Source organism: Nanorana parkeri, unplaced genomic scaffold, assembly GCF_000935625.1.
Source record: "Nanorana parkeri isolate BGI_ZX_2015 unplaced genomic scaffold, ASM93562v1 scaffold350, whole genome shotgun sequence".
NCBI classification, from domain to species: Eukaryota; Metazoa; Chordata; class Amphibia; order Anura; family Dicroglossidae; genus Nanorana; species Nanorana parkeri.
The window spans coordinates 901,952-909,191 of NW_017306618.1; positions in this window are offsets into that span (position 1 = coordinate 901,952).

Genomic DNA, 7,240 nt, shown 5'->3' on the forward strand with positions numbered 1-7,240 from the left:
GAACTATGAGGTGAGTAGAAAGGGAAGTAGAACGAGAAGAGAGCGAACACATACCGCCGCTCGCTCACTTCTCGGTCATCTTCCTGCAGAGAGCGGTGACTGTCAGTCACCGCTCCCCGCAGGGATTCTCCCCCTCCTTGCTCCGATCCTCCAGCGCTGACTGGTACTCAGATGGGAAGGGGGTTCCTGATGGGAAAGGGGAACTCTGATGTGAAGGTGGGCTCCTGATGTGAAAGGGGCTCCGACGGGAAGGGGGTTCCTGATGTGAAAGAGGAATTGTGATGTGAAAGGGGGACTCATATGTGAAGAGGGGGCTCCTGATGTGAAAGGCGGGATGAAAGAGGGACTCTGATGTGAAAGGTTTGCTCCTTATGTGAAAGGTAAGAGACTCTGATGGGAATGGGGGCTTCTGATGTGAAAGGGAGGACTCTTATGAGAATAGGGCTCCTGATGTGAAGATGTGAAGGGGGGGGGTGTCTAATGTGAAAGGGGGAACCATGTATATTTTTTTCTGTGTGAATTATGGCAGACCCTTATGCGAGGGGGAATTCCACAACTTGGTTTCTGCCCACCGGTCCTTTTGGGCTATTCCACCCACCATTTGTGTTCCATCATCTCCTGTTACATTTTCCATAATGAAATTAAAATGCAGCGGGGAGAGTGGGAACCCCTCACTTTGGGGAAAGCGGGTGTTCAGGCCAGAAATCCAGCACAGAGATCTCCCCAACAGTGTCTTGATAAGAAGTGGTTTAACTCTACCAAAAAGTAATACATCAGTTTTCGGTGAACTGACCCTTTAAGAAACTAAAATTCAGCCATCCCTGGGTTATATTCAGATCCATAAACAGCTAAGTCATAATAAAATCACAGAACAGTTTGTTCTTTAAATGCCCATTTCCGTACGCACTTCTTACCTAAGAAAACAATTACGCTACAAAAAGATGAAAATGTCACCCTATAATTACAGAACAGCCATAATTGTACCAGGTTACCCTCTTGTATAAACAATTTCATTGTGCAGAGGTGAGCCGGTCCTTTCTGTTTAACGCTGCTCAGTATGTTTTGCTGACGATCAGCAAATTTCTAATTGCCAGCTGCTAACCGGAATCCTCTCCAGCCATTAACATTCCCTAAGATAATAACTTCCCATTCTGCGATGGCACATTGACTTGCCTTGAAACTGTTTTCAAAGTTTCCTCCGCAATTAAAATTCAAGGCACGTCCGCAACGCAACTGCATACCCGGCATTGATACAGACAATGGAAGACCGAGGACAGCAAACTCCCTCTAATTTTATTTTCCGAATCGCTCTAGTTACCCTATCCTCGCATCTCAAAGGGGGATTTTTTATTTTTTTGACAAGTACACATGATATTTTGGCAACGAGCCCTTGACAGTAAGTTGGGTTTAGCTTTTCTTAGCTTTATATTACAAAGTCAAAGGAAATGAAATGACAAAAGGCAGACATTCTATCAGAAGCTTCTCAGTCTCGCTATTAAATAAACTGTTTTTTTTTTCCAAGGGATTCTTTCAAGGTTATACTTAGGAGTTCTGCCTCTAAATATATTTACTGTTTTTTCTGTGGGTGATGCGTACAAAACAATTTCTCTGTGTGGTTTAAGTCAATCACGACATAAGGGAATCGTACTGCATTATGAGAGGACATCATAAGCAGAGATGGATTTACCAGAACAGGCCGAAGATGAGTAACTGGTCCATGCAGGTGGCCGGAAAACATATTTTACCACAACTTGGCTTCCTGCTTGGGGTTTGCAAGAAGAAGTAAGTGATTCCAGGTCAAACACCATTAGGCCCTTGCCTTGTAAAACAAGATGTAATGTTAAACAATTGTCATCTTTTTTTTAGCAGTGGACCAATTATTCATTGGCCAGTTTGTCCAATCCAGGAGCCAGCTCCATTGAGAACAACTAGAGAAGACCTCAAAAGTTAGGTAATAGTTAAGGAGCATTGGTTAGCCAGTTCACGGGATTTGTCCAGGCCTGTTTCAAGGTCATCCAACAGACCCCAGCCAAAACATTTTTCTAGTTTTGGGTTGGGTGGGGTTGGGTTTTATTGACTGATCTGTGTGTCAACCGGATAGATAGACTTTTACATTCTGTCCTAGTGACCGATGTCAACGAGATAAAATGTAAAATCTTAAAGTCATAAGAAGACACCTGTTATGGTGTCTACTTCCATAGGTGGGATTTCCCTTAAAAGAGAACTATGGGTTGAGTGTTTTTCCCCATAGTTCTCCTGAGGGTCACGGGAGGACAAATACTAACCTTCTCCTGTGACCCAAAGCTCAGTATACTGAGAGCGTCGCAGCTGGGACAGACAATATTGTCTGGATCCCCCCCAGCTACGTGAGTAACAGCAGGCTCTGCCTATCTAGAGTCAGCTGTGCCCGCCCCCTCCCCCGTCCATTCCTTCACTCAGCGATGGAGGATCGGAGTAGGGAGGGGGGAACCGCTCTCTGCGGGGAGATGATTGGAAAGTGAGCGAGCGACGATATGTGTTCCCTTACTTCCCGATCGATAGAGATGACCTGTGACAGCTTCTTTTTCACAGGTCGGCGCTAACTATGCGTATGAGTGAAAATCACTCACCTCATAGTTCTCCTTTAAGTTTGAAGAGATCTCCCCTCACTTCCTGTTGTGACTTTGGGAAAGGGAGGAGTTAGCAACACTTACTAGCTCTGCTTCACATTAAAGTTTGTTTCTTGGGTTTTTAGTTTTGGTGTCTAGGATCGTCATTAGGACGGTGTTTGACAGAAAAGACGCACATTGCATCCCCCTCCCCACTTTCCTCCACCAGCAGCTTATACCATTTCTTCATTGAACAGTCATTCCGATTACCCTCCCATGATCATGTGCCATTGTTTACCTTGGACCCTAATGAGTAATAACATAGGCAGCCTACAGTAACCTACAGTTGCATACTTCACTTGCTCCGCTGGTGAGATCGGGTATTGCAGTGCAGCCTTGAAATGGACAACTTCTAGCCTTGAAGAGCAGGGTCCTATGGATGACCCCATAACATAGCCAATATGCTACGGATTGGCCAGAAAAGACACGCATTGCATTCCCCCATATACAATTCCTTCACTGAACAGTCATTCTGATCAGCTGTTGGGAGTGAGGAAAGGAAGCTATGTGTAAACTTTAAACTTCTTGCTAATCCAAGTTTACACAGGCTGTAACACTTGTGTATGGAGCCGTGAACAGGCAGGCGTGAGTGGGAAATTTAAATTTGATTTAAATTTTAGCCGACGAATCGACGATGGAAAACGCTGACAACGTTTTCCATCGTCGATTTTAATCGACTTAATCTAATAATTGGGCAGCTCTACAGAATACCAATGTATAATACACTGGCACACTGCTGAACATTAGCAGCTATAGAGGAACAACAAATCCCAGCAATAATACATTATACAGGTGGTTTAATGTATTATTGATGGGATTTGGTGTTCCTCTATAGCTGCTAATGTTCTGCAGTGTGCCGCTTTAAAAAAAAAAACAAAAAAAAAACAGGAAACATTAAAAAGCTCCGGGACGATCTCGACTTACCTTGAATGATGGTGTTGTTGGCAGGCAGCGGCGTTGTTGGTTGTCGGCGGGCAGCGGCGAGTCGAGAAGCTCACCGGAAGGAGAGGGCCAGACGCATGTCCTCAGCGTGTGCGGGGCGTAAGCGGGTTTACCGGCATAGGTGCGAGCAGCTTAACCGACGTGGGTGTGGCGTAAGCGGCAGGCGTGATCAGCAAGCGGGAAATTTTAATTTTAGCCGACGAATCGACGATGGAAAACGTTGACAATGTTTTCCATCGTCGATTTTAATCGACTTAACCGAATAATTGTTGCACCTCTATAATCTAATGCAGGGCTCAAAATTTCCACTCGCCTGCTTGCATTTGGCGAGTGGAAATAAAGTGAGGGGGAGTGGAAATTCAGCCAGTGTATAGTTCCGGCCCGCGAACCGGCACTATGTGGCCCATAGCCAGCTGACATAGCCAGCTGCAGTCACGGACCACGTACCTGACTTGCGGGAGCAGCTACACTGTTTGCATCTCTGTTGGGTGTAGGTCGCAGAGCTGCTCCTGTCACTGCCAGCACTGAGATCCTTTCGGCTGGAGCTGTGACAGTTCTGAGCTCCGGCCGAAAGGATGGATTAGTAAGGTCTGCACCAGACGTTACTAATCAACCGTTGGATCACCAGGGATTGTGCCTCCTCGCCTCCTCCCTGCAAAGATGTAAGAACGATAAGAATTATCATAAAGTAATTGAAGAGGATGTGTTTAGGGGCCAAGTTAAGTCTGAGGCAAGGTAGAGGTTAGGTGGGGCAACTGGCGGCGAGTAACTCTTAAGGCCTGGCTAGTAGCTCGGGACTTGAAATTTTGAGCCCTGATCTAATGGGAAGATTTGTTACTGAAATGAACATTCTGATGACAAGGTTCTTTAAATAACAGACCACCAAACATGCGTCTTCAATGGAGAGCTGTGATTGGCTCTCCTAGTGGAAACTCCCCTTATACCCGATATCAAAATGAGGTTCCAGAAAAAAGATCAGCAAGGCAGAATTTTCAAATGCCAAAAAACCAGTTTGGTTTCCCTTTTATTGCACGATGGGCTTATTATGCAGGAGAATCCACCTGGATTAATGGCAGATTGCGAGAGCTGCGGGGCAGAGATCTCCTCTCCACAGTCCCGTCCTTGTCTCCTGTACTCCTCATTATTCATGTGTTTCTGTGTACGCATACATTGTTCTGGAGATGCTATGTACACTGCCGTGACTAGATTAATCACTGCCTGGGCCCCACTGGGACTGCGAGGATATTTGTAGGAAGCTCAAGTCCCTGGACTATAAAGTGGAAACACAAGACAATTCTGTTTATCAGTGTTACCAACAAAAAAAAAGGATGTTTTCAGCGGTTTTTCCTATTTAAGATATAAAAATCAATAAAAGAATAATTCCAGGCTAACGTAAAAAACATCTATTTAGTCTGTATACGTGTTCATTGAACAACTGTGTGCGAGTGACTGTAATCTTTCTTTTTATTAAAAGAAAATTAAAGTGTATTCACAGAACAGGGTGTATTACTATCATAGCATTAACCTAAAAAGGTCATTTCTTTAACCACTTGAAGCCCGGGGTGTTTACGCCCCCTTCCTGGCCAGGCCATTTTTCAGTATTCAGCGCTGCGGTACTTTGACTGACATTTATTCCGTCATGCAACGCTGTACTGAAATGAATTTTATACCATTTTTTGGGGACAGATAGAGCTTTCTTTTGGTGGTATTTTTGTTTGATCTCAAATATTGCCTGACACATAACTGGTCCATACCTTGTCTTCCCTCCTTCCTCCCCTCCTCTCTTTCCACTTGTTTTGTCATCCTCCCTTCCTCCTAACCTCCCTATAAATGGAAATTATATTGCAAAGCATACTGTATCCTGGATGTTAAGTTGGTTATGTTATATGCATTTTGTTATGTATGCTTCACTTGACTTCAATAAAGAACTATTGAAAGTGGGGAGCAGGATATGCAGGGGCGAAGTGGAGGGTCTGGTGTCTGGTGCATGTATATTCCTTGGAATAATAAATCCTTGTTACAATTAGCCTGAATGCACTTGATAGCTAAATGTTTTGATTGGCTATCACATGTTGCTTCCTTGCTTTTTCTACCACATGATAAAAATTCAGTTAATTAATTTTGGGATTATATCTAGTACAGGATAGTGCATGCACCAGGTGCCAGAACCTTTATTTTGCCCCTGTGTGTCTTGTTTTTTAATTGAAAGCTGTTATTTTGGTGGTATTTATTCACCACTGGGGGTTTTTATTTTTTACTATATTAAAGGGTTTCTAAACCCTCTGTTTAGACTACCATACTCAAAGTTGACTATAGACGACGCTTTAAAAGCCTTTACCGGATCCGGACGGGGGGGTGTGGTTGGGGGGCGATCGGCACATTATACAAGCGATCCGCCGGCGTATGTTAAGAGGCATCGCTGCCTGTTTTTTTAAATTTGGGCAGTTTCCCGCTCACACCCGGAAGCACCCGGCCGGCCGTCTTGTTACAACTAGCGTCTTGTTTTGTCTAGGGAGCGTAAAAAAAGTTATTGAACCGTGATCTCCGCCGTCTCCTACACCGCTCCCTCCAACCCAATCTCATCCTCTGCTCCAGCGATGGAATGTCCCTCAGCCTCCCTTATGTGCTATACATTGTATAGAACGTAATAGCTCAAGGATCCTTAGACTGCCGCAACTCATGTGGAGCGAGGCAGAAGAGACCGGTCTAAAAGCAAGCCAGGATCGCGGTTTGGGTGAGTATAACTTTATTTTTGAGTAGCTCCCAAGACTAAACAAGCACTTAACCCTTGCAGTGCTAGGGTAGCCGCACTGCAAGGTTTAAGATTTGATTTTACCAGAATTCTGCTTTAAGCACACAGTTAGTAAATTCTGAACTGAACCAAGCATGCAGCCAGTGAAATCTGAGACTTAAGCAAGCAGGCAGTAAAAACTCATCTGGAGCAAGCAGAGAGCCAGTGAAGTTTGCCCTGGAGCAAGTATGCAGTCAGTAAAGTCTGACTTGACCCAAGAAGCCAGTAAAATCAGATCTGGAGCAAGTAGGGAGCCAGCAAAGTCTGATCAGGAGCAAGCATGCACAGGGGTGTCACCAGGCTGGGCGTCACCCGGTCCGCATCCCATTCCATATGCACGTGACGTCATTACACACGTGGCCATCTTGGTGCAGATGGCCAGCTTGGTGATGGACGCCAGCAAAGAGAGGAGGGAACATTCATCTAGCTGGGATAATGTATGCCGCGTGGTCCCCTCCTCTCTCGTGCAGCGGTCGGGCCCTCAGTCCATGACAGAGAAGGTGACACCAAAATGACTGTCAGTTATTTTGGTGTCACCCCCTGTAAGGATTTCACCCGGTGCAGGCCGCATCATCCACACACCCCTTGTGACGCCACTGAGCATGCAGCCAGTGACGTCTGATCTGACTCAAGCAGCCAGTAAAATCTAATTTAGAGCAAGCCTGCAGCCAGTGCATTCGGATCTGGAGCAAGCCTGCAGCCAGTGCATTCGGATCTGGAGCAAGCCTGCAGCCAGATCTAGAGGAAGCCTGCAGCCAGTGCAGTCGGATCTGGAGCAAGCCTGCAGCCAGTGCAGTCGGATCTGGAGCAAGCCTGCAGCCAGTGCAGTCGGATCTGGAGCAAGCATGCAGGCCTCGCA